This window comes from Pseudopodoces humilis, chromosome 2 (genome assembly GCF_049639895.1).
Source record: "Pseudopodoces humilis isolate 2021_Gansu_Grassland_sample_001 chromosome 2, ASM4963989v1, whole genome shotgun sequence".
NCBI lineage: Eukaryota > Metazoa > Chordata > Aves > Passeriformes > Paridae > Pseudopodoces > Pseudopodoces humilis.
The window spans coordinates 60,128,147-60,142,885 of record NC_142201.1 but is presented as its reverse complement, the minus strand read 5'-3'; the positions used below and the strand labels follow the sequence as shown (position 1 = coordinate 60,142,885).

Below are 14,739 nucleotides of genomic sequence, written 5' to 3'. Positions count from 1 at the left end.
ATCTAAATGATTATCCATCCAAATTCTGATAATCTGTCATCAGCAGGACTCTGGCCAAAGTCTGCAGTGGCAGTTGTCTGGCCTGGAGACCCAGGTTTTCCTTTTAAGGTTGGCAGGAAAAAGGGCAGGTTACTGCTAGAAATTTTTCCTTTTCTGGGTTATGGTCTAAATGCACATCTTGATTCATATTTCACCAATGTCAACCAGTCCCATCTCTCATTAAAGTTTCCTTAATATTTGATCAGTTGATAAATCTTCTTTTTCTGTTCAATGAATATTTAATAGTGTATATAATATCAAAAAACTTCAAAATGAGAGATTTGGAGCCATTCTCTCCAGCCACAGCACACAGCTCTGTAATGATTAATGGAGACTTCAGAGACATATCAAGCCTCTGCTCTGACTCAAGTCCATAGCTTGAGCCTGGACTCCTCCCACTCACTTTGTAGGGGCCCAAGCAAAGGGAAGACCTTTTCTTGGTCTAGCCTTGTGGTTTCAGTCCAACCAGCTGCATTTTGATGACTGTCTCCATGTTTCTCAGTCAGGACGTGAACCTGGCCTCCCAGGTGACAGGCTAGTTTGGAGCCCTGTTGTTCACAGCTGCTGCCCAGGATAGTAGATGTGGTTTGGAGAGAGTTGTTTGAAGCGACTGAAGCAGAGCTAGGAGCTGAGTCTTGCTGGATTCCAGGACCTCTGCTCTTTCCTAGTCCTTGGAAGGGCAAGGAATGTACCTGGCATGCTCAGCTCCCCTCAGGCCTTGTATGGGGTAGCCTGTTTTCTGGTCTGAGGACTGAGAATTGTCTAGGCAGCAGTGGGATCAGGAAGAGCAGGGGATTGCAGCGTTAGTGTGGACATGGGGGCTTGTTTCTTGGTGTCTGGCCTTGGTACTATGCTAGTTAATGCTACACTCGGACACATATGTGTTCTGGGGTTCTCTAACTCTTGAAGAAGTAAGAGGATAGATTTTATATCAGGAATATGATGCCATTAAGTAATGAGATGGAACAATTTTCTTGCTCCATGCTGATCAATAAAGGAATTCAGACCATTGTTTTTGTTTTGAATGTACCATAACTCTGACTTCTAGAAGTGCTTCATTTTTTGAGCAAGGTGCTGAGGAAAACAGGATCAAATCCGACATCTCATGTTTCTCAATACTTCTCTAGCAGAAAATAAATTTCTGAAAGTAAGCCAAAACCACATCAAAATCACATCAAACCATGTCCATTTCTGCTTAATGAGGCATCTTCATATAGATCAGTTAGCACAAACACTTATTCATTCATCCTTTCACTAACCACTCAACCAGAAAAATATAACTGACATTTAAATGGTGCAGGAGGAGAGACAGGCAGGTTAGCCGGGCTGGAGATAGGGCCAGCAATTTCACAGTGTAACAGGAAGGTTCTCAAACACCCTATGAATTAATTGAGGCTGAACTAGAAGACATGGGTTTTGCTAAGGTTAATAACAGCTGACAGCTTGACCTATTCCCGCAGTTTACTGTACCAGCATCACTCCCAGGCTCTGCTTGTCTTCTCTCTCTGTCTAAAGATGGTGATGAGAGAGTTGAGTGTCCATGGGTAGGAGTCAGGGGGGAATGCCAACAAGGCAGCATCCTGGTGGGAGTCTCTCACAGACCACCTGACAAGGGTGAAGAGGCAGGTGTAATGCTCTGTTAGCAGAGGGGAGATGTCTCACACTCTATGGCCCTTTTTCTTGTGAAGGACTTTCACTTCTCAGACATCTGCTGGAAATACAACACAGCAGACAGAAAACAGTCCAGGGGGTTCCTGGAGCATGTGGAAGATAATTAGGTGGCAGAGCTGGTGAGGGAGCCAGCAAGGAGAGGTGTCCCTGGACCTGCTCTTTGTGAACAGAGAAGGGCTGGTGGGTGATGTGATGGTCACTGTGAGGCAGCCTTGGAAACATGAATGAAATGACACAGGTTTTGGTTCTTGGGAAAGTAAGGAAGGTGGTCAGCAGAAATGCAGCCCTGGACTTTTGGAGGACTGACTTTGGCCTGTTTAGGACACTGGTTGAGCAAGTCCCTTGGGAGGCAGTCCTGAAGGCAAGAGGGGTCCAAGAACTCTGGACAATCTTCAAGAAGGCAATCTTGAAAGTGCAGGAGCAGGTTGTCCCTGTGTGCTGAAAGATGAGTCAGTGGGGAAGAAGAAGCTTGGATGAACAGAGAGCTTTGGCTGCAACTCAGGAAAAACTGGGGAGTTTATGACCTTTGGAAGAAGGGGCAGGCAATTCAGGAGGAGTACAAGGCTGTCGTGAGCTTATGCAGGGAGAAAATTAGAAGGGCTAAAGCCAAGCCAGAACTTAATCTGGCTACTGACATAAAAGCAACAAAAATGTTTCTATCAATTCATCAGCAACACAAGGAGGACTAAGGAGAATCTCTGTCCTCGTGGAGGATGGCTCAAGGCTTGGACAGGTGCACTGTTTGCTGGGTGAATAAATGGTTGGATGACTGGACCCAGAGAGTGGTGGATGGAGTTAAATCCAGCTGGTGGCTGGTCACAAGCGGTGTCCCAGGGCTCAGTTTTGGAGCCAGTCCTGTTTAATTTCTTTATCAACAATCTGGGTGAATGGGTTGAGTGCTCCCTCAGTCAATTTGCACAGGACACCAAGTTGTGTGAGAGTGTTGATCTGCAGGAGTGTAGAGAGGCTCTGCAGAGGGATCTGGGTGAGCTGGATCGATGGGCCAAGGCCATTTGTATGAAGTACAGGAAAGCCAAGTGCCAGGTCCTGCCCTTGGGTCACACCAACCCCAGGCAGTGCTACAGGCTGGGGGCAGAGTGGCTGGAAACCTGACCAGTGGAAAAGGACCTGGGGGTGCTGGTCAACAGCAGCTGAACATGAGCCAGATGTGCCCAAGGGGCCAGAAATGTCAATGGCATCCTGGCCCGTATCAGCAATCCTGTGGCCAGCACGGCCAGGGCAGTGATTGCCCCCTGTACTCAGCACTGGTGAGGCCACACCTCAAATCCTGTGTCTGGTTCTGGACCCCCCATTACAAGAAAGACATTGAGGGGCTGGAGCGCAGGTCTTATGAGAAGCAGTAGAGAAAGCTGGGATTGTTTAGCCTGGAGAAAAGGAGGCTTGTAGGGGACCTTTTCATTCTCTCTGACTATTTGAGGTTGTAGAAAGAGGGGGGTGGGTAACAAGCCACCCTCAAGTAACAAGCAGTAGAAGGGGTAACAGCCTCAAGGTGTGTCAGGCAAGACTTAGATTGGATATTAGGAAAAATTATTACTAGAGGGGTTATCAAACATTAGAAAAGGTGTGCAAGGAAGTGGTGGAGTCCCCATCCCTGGATGTATTTAAAGGACATGTAGGATGTGGCACTTAGGGACACAGCTATTGGTGGCCTTGGGAGTGTTGGGTTAATGGCTGTGCTCGATGGTACTTTCCAACCTAAATGATTCTATGACTCTAAATATCCAGAGCTGGATTTAGCCTCTGTACAGAGCTGGGAAGTACCATCATTTGAATGCTGCTGCCCAGCCCTGGTCCCCACTGCTGGGTGTACCCAGGCACATGGCTGGGACATCTCCACCTGGCTCCCCAGGGTCCCTCACCCATGCTCTTGGAAGCACAGGACTCGTGCTGATGGTGGAGCTAATGGGGCATGAGTGAATATTGAGGTTTGTCATGTGGATATTATAGCTTGTGAGTATGTTTGCCAGCTGCTTCTATGACCTGGAGTTAGACTCTGTCTACAGGGGTCCATTAGCAGACTTTTCATGCTGTATTTATTCTTGGGGAAAAGACATTGAAACAACATGACCCGAAACAGACTAGCAAATCTGAAAACTATAGAGTAAATTACCACAGGGAAAAGGCACTCTCTGCTCAGTGCCTGCCTGGTAATGATGCTTTCTTGCTCTTCTGTTTGCTCTAGCCTAGTGTTTCTTTGCAGGCAGCATAAGGCCAGTGGCAAAAGTGCATCTCACAAGAACCAGTTGGCTTCAGATGTGGATTTCACAGTTGTTATCACTGGCTGTTATCACCATGCAGCTTAATGAGGCACAAGCCAGAGCAGCTTGAAGTCTCAGGTGATGTGTGTTTGCAAGGTATTTTGAAGGCCATATCTTGAGCTGTGGATGAAGGTTGAAGGCAGCCAGCCCTGCCAGGTGGAATCTGAAAAGTGATCCTTAGGATTGCTGTCTCTGTAAGAGACACCAGACTGTCAGAGTGGAGAGGAAAGGGTAGGAAGGTACAGGTTGAGGGCAACACTCATCTGGACACTGTTCTTCAATGCCTGGGTTGGACCTCTTTGTCTAGGACAGCCCATGCACCAGGATAGCCATAAAGAGGAGTTAGACCTCCAAAGCTGAGGTAGAAATAAAGATTTTGAAGTGAAACAGACCTAAGCATAGTCATGTGTGGCTGGTAATATGTGGAAGATGCTGAAGTTGGGAATCTCGTCTATTTGGGTTGAAGTTTCCAAAACACAATTGCAGTTAAAAGGTTCAGCAATGGTGTTGCAAAGGTGTGGAAGGCTTAGGTATCATGTGAAGGATTCATTGTGCCACCCATTGGCAATCTAATGGGTCTGAGGTTCTCCTTACCATCCATGCAAAGCAAGTTTCATTTAGCTGAGCTTACCTTAGGTTGTGATGGCTTTCTCAATTAGAAAAATATCCTGGAAACAATTTGCTCTGACCTGGACATGTTTCCTATAAATGTCTAAGTGGGACCAGCTGGTTCCTACCACCCAAGTAGAAAGGAGACCACCAATTTGAGCTACAAATAGGAGCAATAGATGCTGATCCTTGGCTTGGAGCTGTTGATCCTGCCATGGAGCTGGTCTTGGCTTTCCAAATTGTAGTAGAAGTGCAACTGGCAACAACTTAGTGATTTTTTTTATTACTTTACATTAGGTTGTGCTAAGCAAAAACTGCTGATGTTAAGGGATATTCTAGGAGCCTTGTACAGGTATTTTTTACTCTTGAAGACTGGTAGGCAGAAGTTTAATCCCTCTCCTATAATTACTTGCTTTGTTGTATACAAAATTGAGTTGGTTTGCTTCTCTTTGAGTCTGCACAACCTTAGAATACAAGGGCAGCAGTACAGATCTCTGTGCTTTTGCTGTCCTGCCTCCTTTCCTATTAGTTTCAGCACTATTTCTGCTCCATGCTTGTGCCTGCATGCTCACTCTGATCTGGGATCCCTGCCAGCTGCTACAGCCATGTCTTAATGCCAGCTGGGATGTGTAGGTGCTGCAGTGATAGGATGATGCTCATAGTACTGGACATTTATTTTTGACATTTTGCAGAAGATTAAAGCAGCTTCTCTGTGAGCTCTCAGCCTCTTCAGAAGCATGCTGTTAATGGGCTTACTCCCAAAGGCAAAGATCTTCCCCATCTCCCATTTTCTCAGAGTTTGGGATCTCATGGATTTCCGTGAGATGTGTGGGCATTTGACACTTCAGATTAACAAGCTCTGTTTCTGCCAAAGCAGATATTTGCTGGCACCCGCTGTGCCCACATGGGAAGAGCTGCTTCCAGAAATCATTCTCTTAGAAGCCTCAACCCTGTGCTGGGAGTTCCTGCAACTGGATGAGGCTTTGCATTTATTTATGGGCTAAGAGAATAGTTGATTTTAGCCAGACCCACTATGAGCATGAAGAAAAACAAAGCTGAACATCTCCTCCCAATGTTACCAACTGGTCCCATTGTACAATGGTTTTGTCAGCAAGTTATTTAAGATCTTAATCCCTTTCAGCTTTTAGGGGGAACCCTGAGGTAGAATGAGACTGGAAAGAGAAGTGATTTTCATTTGGATTTTCATTTTTTTTCTTCTCTAGTGCTGTAACCTGATGAAGAGGCAATGGCATTTCACAATGTGTACTCCATTCATGGCTACCTGCTTAAAATGAGGAAGGTGGAGAAGTAAGAAGAAAAGACTCCTTTGAATCTGTAGAGGAACTCTGGTGCCTGTAAGGGCTATATAAAGAAGTAAACCCACTTTATCTTGTTAATCTATTTCTGCATTGTAACTTATGCTGCCATTCACAGTGTCAGAAAGCTATTGTAAACCCTTGTATAAACCCACCCTGTAGACTTGAGGGGCTCGAGTCCATGGCTCTGCCAGCCCTAGAATATTGGTGATTGGATAATAGCAGCTTTCACTCTTAAAAGTCCTTTTAGAGGGGTTAATGCACAAGAGGAAGAATGTAAATGATTCCCAACAGACCACCTACTTAGCTGCTAGCAATAGGCAATCTCTAGTGTGTGCATCCTGGTAGAGGTGAATTCTGAAAAGAGATGTGAAATATAAGCTAGGAGCTTTTGCAAATGATTCTTGCAAGGCAGTCCATGAAATGCTATGTCAGTGAGATATCTGAGAAGAAAGCCCAGGCTGGGGAATTGCTTCAGAACAGCAGCTGGAACAAAGTTACCATTTCTGTGGGCATCGCCACTCACGACGGGAAAAGCCAGGTGGAAAGTTCAGGAGGATAATGTGCTGGGAGCAACAGGAGAATAGACAGAATAATGGCATAAAGGAAAGATGCTTGAGGACAGGCTTTGTCTCAGCTAACACTAAACATTTAGTCATCTAGGCTCTCTTTGTGGTCAGCAGAGCACTTTGAAGCCATGATTCATCTGACCTATTTTGGGCACTACCCTACCTAGGATGAGGTGAATTACGCTTTATCCGTGCCTGCTTCTTCCTCTTGGTACTGAGAGAGCTTCACACATAGCCTAGATACAGACACCTGTATTTTAGACACGTCAGGGGAAGTGAGACAAATCCTCCTTTGCACATGGAGTGGGACCGGGAGAGAGGACATGGATGGCCACATGGCACCCTGTGAATCTGGGACAGCATCCAGTCACCCTCTGCCCTTGTCTTCAGGAGAGCTGAGGAACCAGAACAAGAGAGGATGGAAACCAAAAAAGGAAGAGAAAGGAAAGAAAATGGGGAACTCTGTTTCAGCTTTCATTAAATGCTCCTGCAAGGAAAATGGGAGATGTAGGCTGAGGAGAATAACACAATAAATTAGAAATGGGAAAATGTGGGTTACAAGTTTCACTAAGATGTGAGCTTCTTCACAAACAACCAACGTTATTATAACTATCAACTGAAAAAGGAACAGTGGCATTTTATTATTATAATTTTGATCTAAAATTGCATTCCAAAATCTTTATGGACTATCTTAAACTTGCTGAAGTGTATATTTTGCACTGAAAATCAGGTTTTGCATGAGTGGAAAAAAAGAAAGCTTTTGTGATGACTGCAGCACAAATTTCTGTGAATGGCTCTTTACGCTGCATTGCCAGAAACGTCATGAATCTGCTCAGAACTGCAAGGAAGGGAAGTGGTTTGAAATTCCTAACACTGCTCTTTCAGCCAGAATAGCCATTTTGGGTGTACTTCACATGAAGTATGGCTTCAGGGCTTGATATGTCTTCATGCTGGGCCCTGTATTGTGCCAAGGAACTTCTCAGTGTTTAACAAATAATAATAGATATAAGCTGTGTAAGCATATGTGAATCTTCATGTTAGAATTTCACATGTAGAAAAATGATCTCATAGGCACATAGGAAATAGAGCAGATGGTAAAATGCGTGTTGGACTGCACTCAGGCAGGAGACTAAGTCTCCTAGACAATAAAAGCACAAATGCTGGATGGTCCCCTCTAGCCATGCACACAAAGTACTGCCTTGTGAGCTGAGATAGGGGAGCACAGATCAAAGCAGATTAAGAGGTCACCTTTGATCTGTTGTTTTCTCCTATTACTGCAAGTTGCAGCTCTGTGATCTGTCATTCCCTGTGTGGATATTCAAGGTGTGTGCCCATGGACAGCCCGCAGCTGGGTTACTGGGGGATGAGTACCCAGCTGCATCATTCCAGTTTTCAGCATGTGCAGTTCCACCCATTTCAGAGGTATTTCACCTGTAGTGAAACTGTCTCAGTAAGGTGCTTCTTGATGAAGTCTTATAGATGAACCCTGCTTTTTTCCTCCAGAGATCATCCTTGGTGGAGATAGATAAATCCTAGTCCACACTCAAGTTTCAAGGCATGAGTTTCTCTCAGAGACTAGGGCCAAGCTGCAGCCCTGAGCAATAGCAAGGTAAGCTGGGAAAATCAGGAATAACCATGAATTCAAAATTTCTGCTGGAAGAGGAAAACTGAGAAATGGGGCCATGCCAGATTGCAAGGAAGTTTTCCTCTGTATACTAGCAAAACAGCAGCAGAGCACTGTAAAAGCAAACCACAGCAAACTAAGCCCCTTCCAAACATATTTCTCACCAGAAAGTCTGTAGGTAAACAAAAGCTGCATGTGCCAGGTCTGTTATAAGAGTAAGCTGAGCTAGAAGATTCCTTCAATTTTATCAGTGTAAACATTCTGAGTGCAGATCTGGCCAGTAAGTAGCCCCTGATTGATCTGCAACATTAGATTCATGTCTGCGTCAAGAGAAAAATTACCTTTTACTGTCATGTCAGTTTTATTCTCCTTTCTCTTTGCTACAGGATGCCTGATGGGCTGTCCTGGAGTGTTAAATACAAATTATCACAGTGCTCTCTTGGATAAGCTTCTCTACACTGGGCAGATCACGTGCTTCAGAGACCAAATCAACTCACACCTATCCACTGGCAACTTCCATTCAATGGCAGTGGCTTTGGCACAGCTATCCAGGATTTCGTAGCAGAATTTGGGAAAATTTTGCCACAAAATTGGAGAAAATGTGATTTGAAAATGGAAGAACAGGCAGTAAAAATTTTATATTGGGATGCTGAGATATCAGTGCTGAGATGCATTGGGGTAATATGATCTATGGCTTGGGTTTAGGGGTCTTTTGTTTGCTTGTGTTTGTTTGCTGGGTTTTGTTTGTTTGTAGGGGGTTTTTTGTGGGTTTTTTGTTTTGTTTTGTATTTTTTTTTAATGAACATTTAATCTATTAGCAGGCTATTAAGTTAGTTCAAAGCACTGAAGCCTGGAAGACAGTGTCTAGATCCTGTCTTTCCCATTCACCTTAGTGTATATCTTGGTGAAATGCTTTTGCACCTCTCTTCTGAAAAGTAATCCAGAGCTAACTGTGTCTGCTTACATGATTTATTCATTCAGACCATAACCAGCACCCAGAGTCCATGGAAGAGCATTGGAGTTAGAAATTGCAACCTGCTTTGAAGTAAACCACCCAGAGGTTTTAGCTGTTGGAGATCAGTGGGAGATAGGGACAGAGGGAGGAGGTGGGAGGTGCTGTCTTGAGAAGAAACTGTGTTTGTGATCTCTATAACTTGCCTTCTTGACAATTGGAGGGGGATTTTCCTAATAGAAAACCTGTGAGCTATATGAGGAGGGTAATCCACTTGACTCTTGCCCTCTCCTAAGCCTTTAAGTCATTGTAAAATTTAATTTCTTAGCATCTGCAGGAGCACTTCTTGGGATTCCTTTTGATTGCAATGCAAAACCAGCTTTGTTTAGCCAGGAGGAAGACCAGAGTAGGGGTGTCGGAGCAGGGTACGTGAGTGGGGACATAGAAGTCATGTTTGAAGAGGGTGAGAGCTGGTGGCAGTGAGGAAGATAAACAGGGTGTGTTTGTGCAAGTGACCTTATTTATTTCAGCATCCTGGGGAGGGACCAAATGTACTGCATTGAAGGAAGTCAGTCCACTCACATATGGGAGTGGGTCCAGCACTGCGTGGCTGGCACAAGCCCAGGCGCTGCTTTGCAGGGTGACATCCTGGGGTTCTCAGGGCAGCTGCTGCCCTCAGCGCTGGCTTTTGAGAGCTCTTGCATTGCAGGCTGTGCTGAAATGGGCAGGGTGGCTGTTCAGAGCTGATGGGAAGGGCGTTCTGCCCTGGCACCCCCCAGCCCTGCGGCAGGCGCCAGCAGTGGGGGAGGACCCACAGCCCCCGTGGTGCTGAACAGAGCCCCCGCGAGCCACCGATCCAAAATCCTAATTTGTTACTTCAGCGTTTGGCCGCCAAATGGCTCATGGACCAATCCCGACATTATTTCTTTTTAATACTGTATTTGTTATCCTCTGAATAGTTTGGGTGGGTAATTATCCAGTCTGTACTGTGCATTGCAGAGCCCAGGAATATTTGCTTTGGCTTTTCTTCCTGGTTAGTTAGGGTGTGCGGTTGCTGGCCTAGATCTCATGGCATTGTTTCTGACTACGTAAATGAAATTTTTATACAAGAGAATAATGAATACAGACCAGAGAATAAGGCACATCCTGTGACAATTTCACAAAGGCAATTTTTCTCACTAAAACCCATAAGGGGCTCAGCAGTTGTGATTATTTACACATGTACTTAATGGCTGTCCACATATGACTGATACAGGATAACAGACACCTAGTAACCAGAGACAGCTGCGTTTGGTGGGTGCCATGAACCATCCCTGGTTTTGTCTGTTTTCTTTCCCTCTCCCCTTTCCTGTTTGCCTATAGTCAAACTTCTAAGGATGAGGAAGAAAACCTTCATTTAAAACCGCATGAAACCAAAGGCAGGGTGTAACCAGCTTCAAATCCAGACAAGAGTCAGCGTGTAACTTCATGTGTTACTGTTTTCGTCGTTCAGCATATCACATGGATGGGGTGGCATTTTAAAGCCCACAGAGGACTGGCGCCACACGTGCAGTAATGTGTGCACACGTGCACGCACACCCCTCGGTGTACACGTACTTTACACTGCACCCAGTTTGGCTGTGGGGCCAGCAGCAGCCCTGCTGTGGTGAAGAAAGCTCAGCCTGAATGTTCTCTCAGCTCCCTGTGCCGAGACCCACTTTGCCACAGCTGGAATGGCTGTGAAAACTGGCTGTTTTAGAGAGTTTATCTGAGGTAGGTGTCAGAGCAATTCTTCTACTTCTTGCAAAAACTAAAGGGTTTGCTTTTTCCAAATCTTTGAGTATGATCTTGTGGCTGTGTTAATGGACACATGACTTCAAGGCATTGAAACTTCAGTATCAAGTGCCACAAACGTATGTCCAAGCCCCAAGTGTGGTCATGGTACTCAGCAGCTGTTGCTAAAGAGTTCAATCTATCAATTCTCATCCCACAAACAAATGGCAAATGTTCCCAAGTAAAAAGTTTTTTACTAAATGCATCTAGAAAATAATGTTGGTAAAACACTAGAAACCACAAATTCTACTGACATGGGATTTTATTATTTGCAGGCACTTTTGTTTACTGCCTGTGCAGGTCCAGACCTTGCCTTGGGTGCACAGTGGGGACTCGCTGCAAGAGGACTAGTGGAGATGAGGGGTAGGGATGGATGTTATTTGCAAGTTACCAAATCCATCGAGAGAATGGAAATCCTTTGCCTGACAAAGAGGGTTCCATGGGGTTTGAAGGCAAGGCTTGCCTGTCATCCACACACCAAGGGAGCTCTGATAGGAAAATGTCTTGTGCCACGATGCCATCTCAGCTTAGGAAGCAATACAAGCCAGCAGGGGTGATGTCTTCAGTAGCTGCCTTGTCAGCCACAATGCTCCCTTTCCATCACTGCACTCCATTCCTGAGATTAGGATCGATGCTGGTGTGAGCCTCCCCATATCACAAGCTGCCAGTTCCACAGAAATCCTTGCTCTGAATGGGTGAACGGATAGTTCCATGGTGGGTTGAAAACACAGCCCCATCCTCAATGTAACCTTTAATCTTGATTAAAAAGCTTCCAGGGCCGGGCAGCCTGGGCTGCATCCTTTGTTCAATTCTGGCACAGACTCTTGCATTCCCTAATCCCTGTTAATATCACTGCTTGTCAAAGAAGATTTGTGCCTTTCCTGGAAGATGGACGCCTATTTTGTACAAGCCGGGGGAGAAGGAGACGCCTCATCAGCTGGTGCTGGGAACAGCGAGTAGCAGACAAGAAAGGCATGCTGTTTTCTGGGGAGAAGGAGTGGGAGGTGGGCGAGCATCTGGCTCTGACTATTAACTCTGGCTTCTAGCACTGCTCCTGTGCTTTCAGGATGCAACACAGTCCTCTGTTTTAACTGTGCACAATCCATGAACCTGTCCTGGCAGTGTTTGTGGCCAAGGTACCAACACAGTATCTTGGCCAAACTGTAGGACAGATTATGCTCTGCTGGCCTATATTCTTCTAAAGTCATTCTCAATTAGTGTCATAGTCAGTCCCCCTTTGTGCACCAATACATTTCCCCCTGCCATAATGTTGAGCCGAGACTCCAGCAGCCATGCTCTCTTGGGGACATTTTGCTGGCTCCTCCAAGCAGACAGGGAAAACCTCTGGTCACCCACTGCTGCTCAAGCAGCAGTCTCTACTGCTAAGCCTGAGCCCAGATCATAGTTCTTCTCAGACTGGTCAACTCCCTACTGGGGGGTCCTTCCTGCGATGTGGAAGACCTTCTCTGTCTCAGTTATGGCAGGAAGTTGGTACCATATCCTGGGAGGCGGTCTCCTCTGTTATCAGGATGCCTTTGCTGTGGGGCTTTTTCTCTCTCCTGACATTAGCTGCTTCCTTTTCTGCAGCATGGGGAGAGGCAGGGATGCTGCAGCCAGATGCCAAGCCCTGGTGCAAGGCATCACACCGTGGCTCTGGCTGGTGGTCACCTGCCAGGGTGAACACATGGGTTCCCTGGAGGTTTGGGGTTTCTGCTGGCCCAGAGGCAGCACCTGAGGTCACCTGGTCTCTGTTGCTGTGCAGTATATCCTGTGTCAGCAGGCCAGCTTCAGAATAACCACACTGTCATCGCTCTGCATTCCTACCCAGGCCCAGCCTTGCCAGCAAACCCCGAGCAGCCCAGATGCAAAGACAGCTGCGGCTCGCAATGGCACTAAGGAGAAGGGTGCTCTGGGTACCCCTCGGGACATGTGTGCCAAGTGCTCCCAGGGCAGTGTGCAGGCTCCTGCTGTCAGCTGGTGACAGCTCAGCAAGGTGGCTTTTGCCATCTGGAATTGGCAGCAACTTCTGCTGCACTCTCCATTAGGTGGCTCAGGGAGTCTGGCCAGGGCTACAAAGTGTGAGAAAAGGACCCCAAAGGCCACTTGGTCTGATCCCCTTGGCAAGGCAGAATTACATATGTCAGTGCATTTAGAGTCCTCCTCGGGAATCGCTTCTGTCACTATCCCTTTCCTGGCTACTGCCCACGCAACAGCTGAGAGGCAGCTAATATAATTAGCAAGACTTAATGAGGGACAGTGCTGTTGGCCAGTGCCTTCGGTGGAGCTGCTGAGCTGTTTGCATCAGGGCAGAACCCATTCTGTTATCAAACAGCTGCCTCAAAAACTGGATGAGATTTTATCTTTTGCTTTCAGGCTCAATACGGAAAGCTGTGATTCAGCTTTGTGCAGAAAGCTGTTCATCAAGCTCCCAGAAAAGCTGACCCAGCTTGTGTGGATCTCCCCCACACAAGCAAAGTCCTGGGCATGAGTGGTGCTTTGGGCAGCAGTGGGACACAAGGACTATGATGGGAGAGTTTCTAAATCATTACTGTTGTTTATTCATAGACATCGAATATCTTTATGCTCAAGAGTTTCTTTGGATCTTTGGTGTTAATGAACTGTATAAAATAAATACATCATCCTCCTTCCTTTTCCATGAAAATGTGAAATTTTCTTGCCTATAGATTTTGAATTTTGCCTTCCTGATTGCACAATATGAAAAAAAAATATAACCTGCATAATGAAAACCAGAAACCTCATGGCTTGAGATGTTCTTCAGTATGATGAATGGATATGAAAATTAATTTGTGTCGGAGCCATAGCATTTGATGACTGGAATTGTGCCTTATTATTGGTACACAAGCAGGCCAGCTGAGGACACAGCTTAAACTACACTCCAGGTGGAAAAAAAAGCTGAAACAGTGCCATCAAAGGTAGTTGACAGTTCAAAGCAAAACTTTCTTATCTTTACCTTTTCTCACTTGGTTCTTGCTAGGATCTCATTGTGGTTTAACTCTAGTCCAAAACCAAGCCCCACACAGCCAGTCATTCACTCTCTCCCCACTGTGATAGGGAAGGGAATCAGAGAAGTCAAAGCGAGAGAGGTCGTGTGTTGAGATAAAGACAGTTTAACAGGCAAAGCAAAAGCCACAGACAAACAAAGAGGAACAAGGAATCTATTCACCACTTCCCGTGTTCAGGCAGGTGTTCAGCCATCCCCGGGAAAGCAAGGCTCCACCACGTGTAATGGTAACTTGGAAGACAAATATCATCAGTCCAAAAGCCTCCGTCTCTCCTTCCCCCAGCTTTAAATGCTGAGCATGATGCCATATGGTCTAGGATATTCCTTTGGTCAGCTAGGGTCACCTGTCCCTGCTGTGCCCTCTCACAACTTCCTGTTCACTCCCAGCCCTCTTGTTTGTGTGGTGGGGTGAGAGGCAGAAAAGGTTCTGGATCAGTGTCAGCCCTCCTCACCTGTAACAAAAACATCTCTGTGTTATCAACATTGTTTTGGTCACAAATCCAAACCGTAGTGTCACAGCAGCTGCTAGAAGAAAAATTAACTCTGTCCCATCCAAAACCAACACAGACCTTTCTACAGGTTATTTTCCTAGAAGTACTGTTAGAAGACTTTGCTCCTAAAGGAGCAAGGCTGGGGAAAAGCAACTGCATCCTGCTACCTCAGCATACCTGCAATGCATCTGGTATTTCTCAAATCTCTTCCAGTACTTTTAGTTTTTCTTCAAGGTGGCTTTAAATTACCTGTTTCAAACCACATTGTTTAAATCTAATTTATGGGTGCCAAAGGCACGTCTAAGCAATCACTGTCACCAAAATACATAATGCCACTTCATGAGATATAGCCTCC

General features: G+C 45.8%; 1 long non-coding RNA gene across 3 annotated transcripts; it reads left to right on the top strand.

Annotated features, from left to right (window-relative positions):
• Positions 1–4,151: 4,151 nt before the first annotated feature.
• On the top strand, positions 4,152–13,378 carry LOC148184854 (uncharacterized). 3 transcript variants are annotated; one of them, XR_015771889.1, is made up of 5 exons: positions 4,152–4,350; positions 5,822–5,953; positions 7,987–8,092; positions 8,494–10,811; positions 11,147–13,378. It is a non-coding gene; the product is annotated as an uncharacterized LOC148184854 (long non-coding RNA). The 3 variants fall into 3 exon arrangements; XR_015771888.1 differs by having other exon boundaries at positions 8,494–13,378; XR_015771890.1 differs by having other exon boundaries at positions 5,822–5,972; positions 8,494–13,378.
• The last annotated feature ends 1,361 nt before the right edge of the window (positions 13,379–14,739 follow it).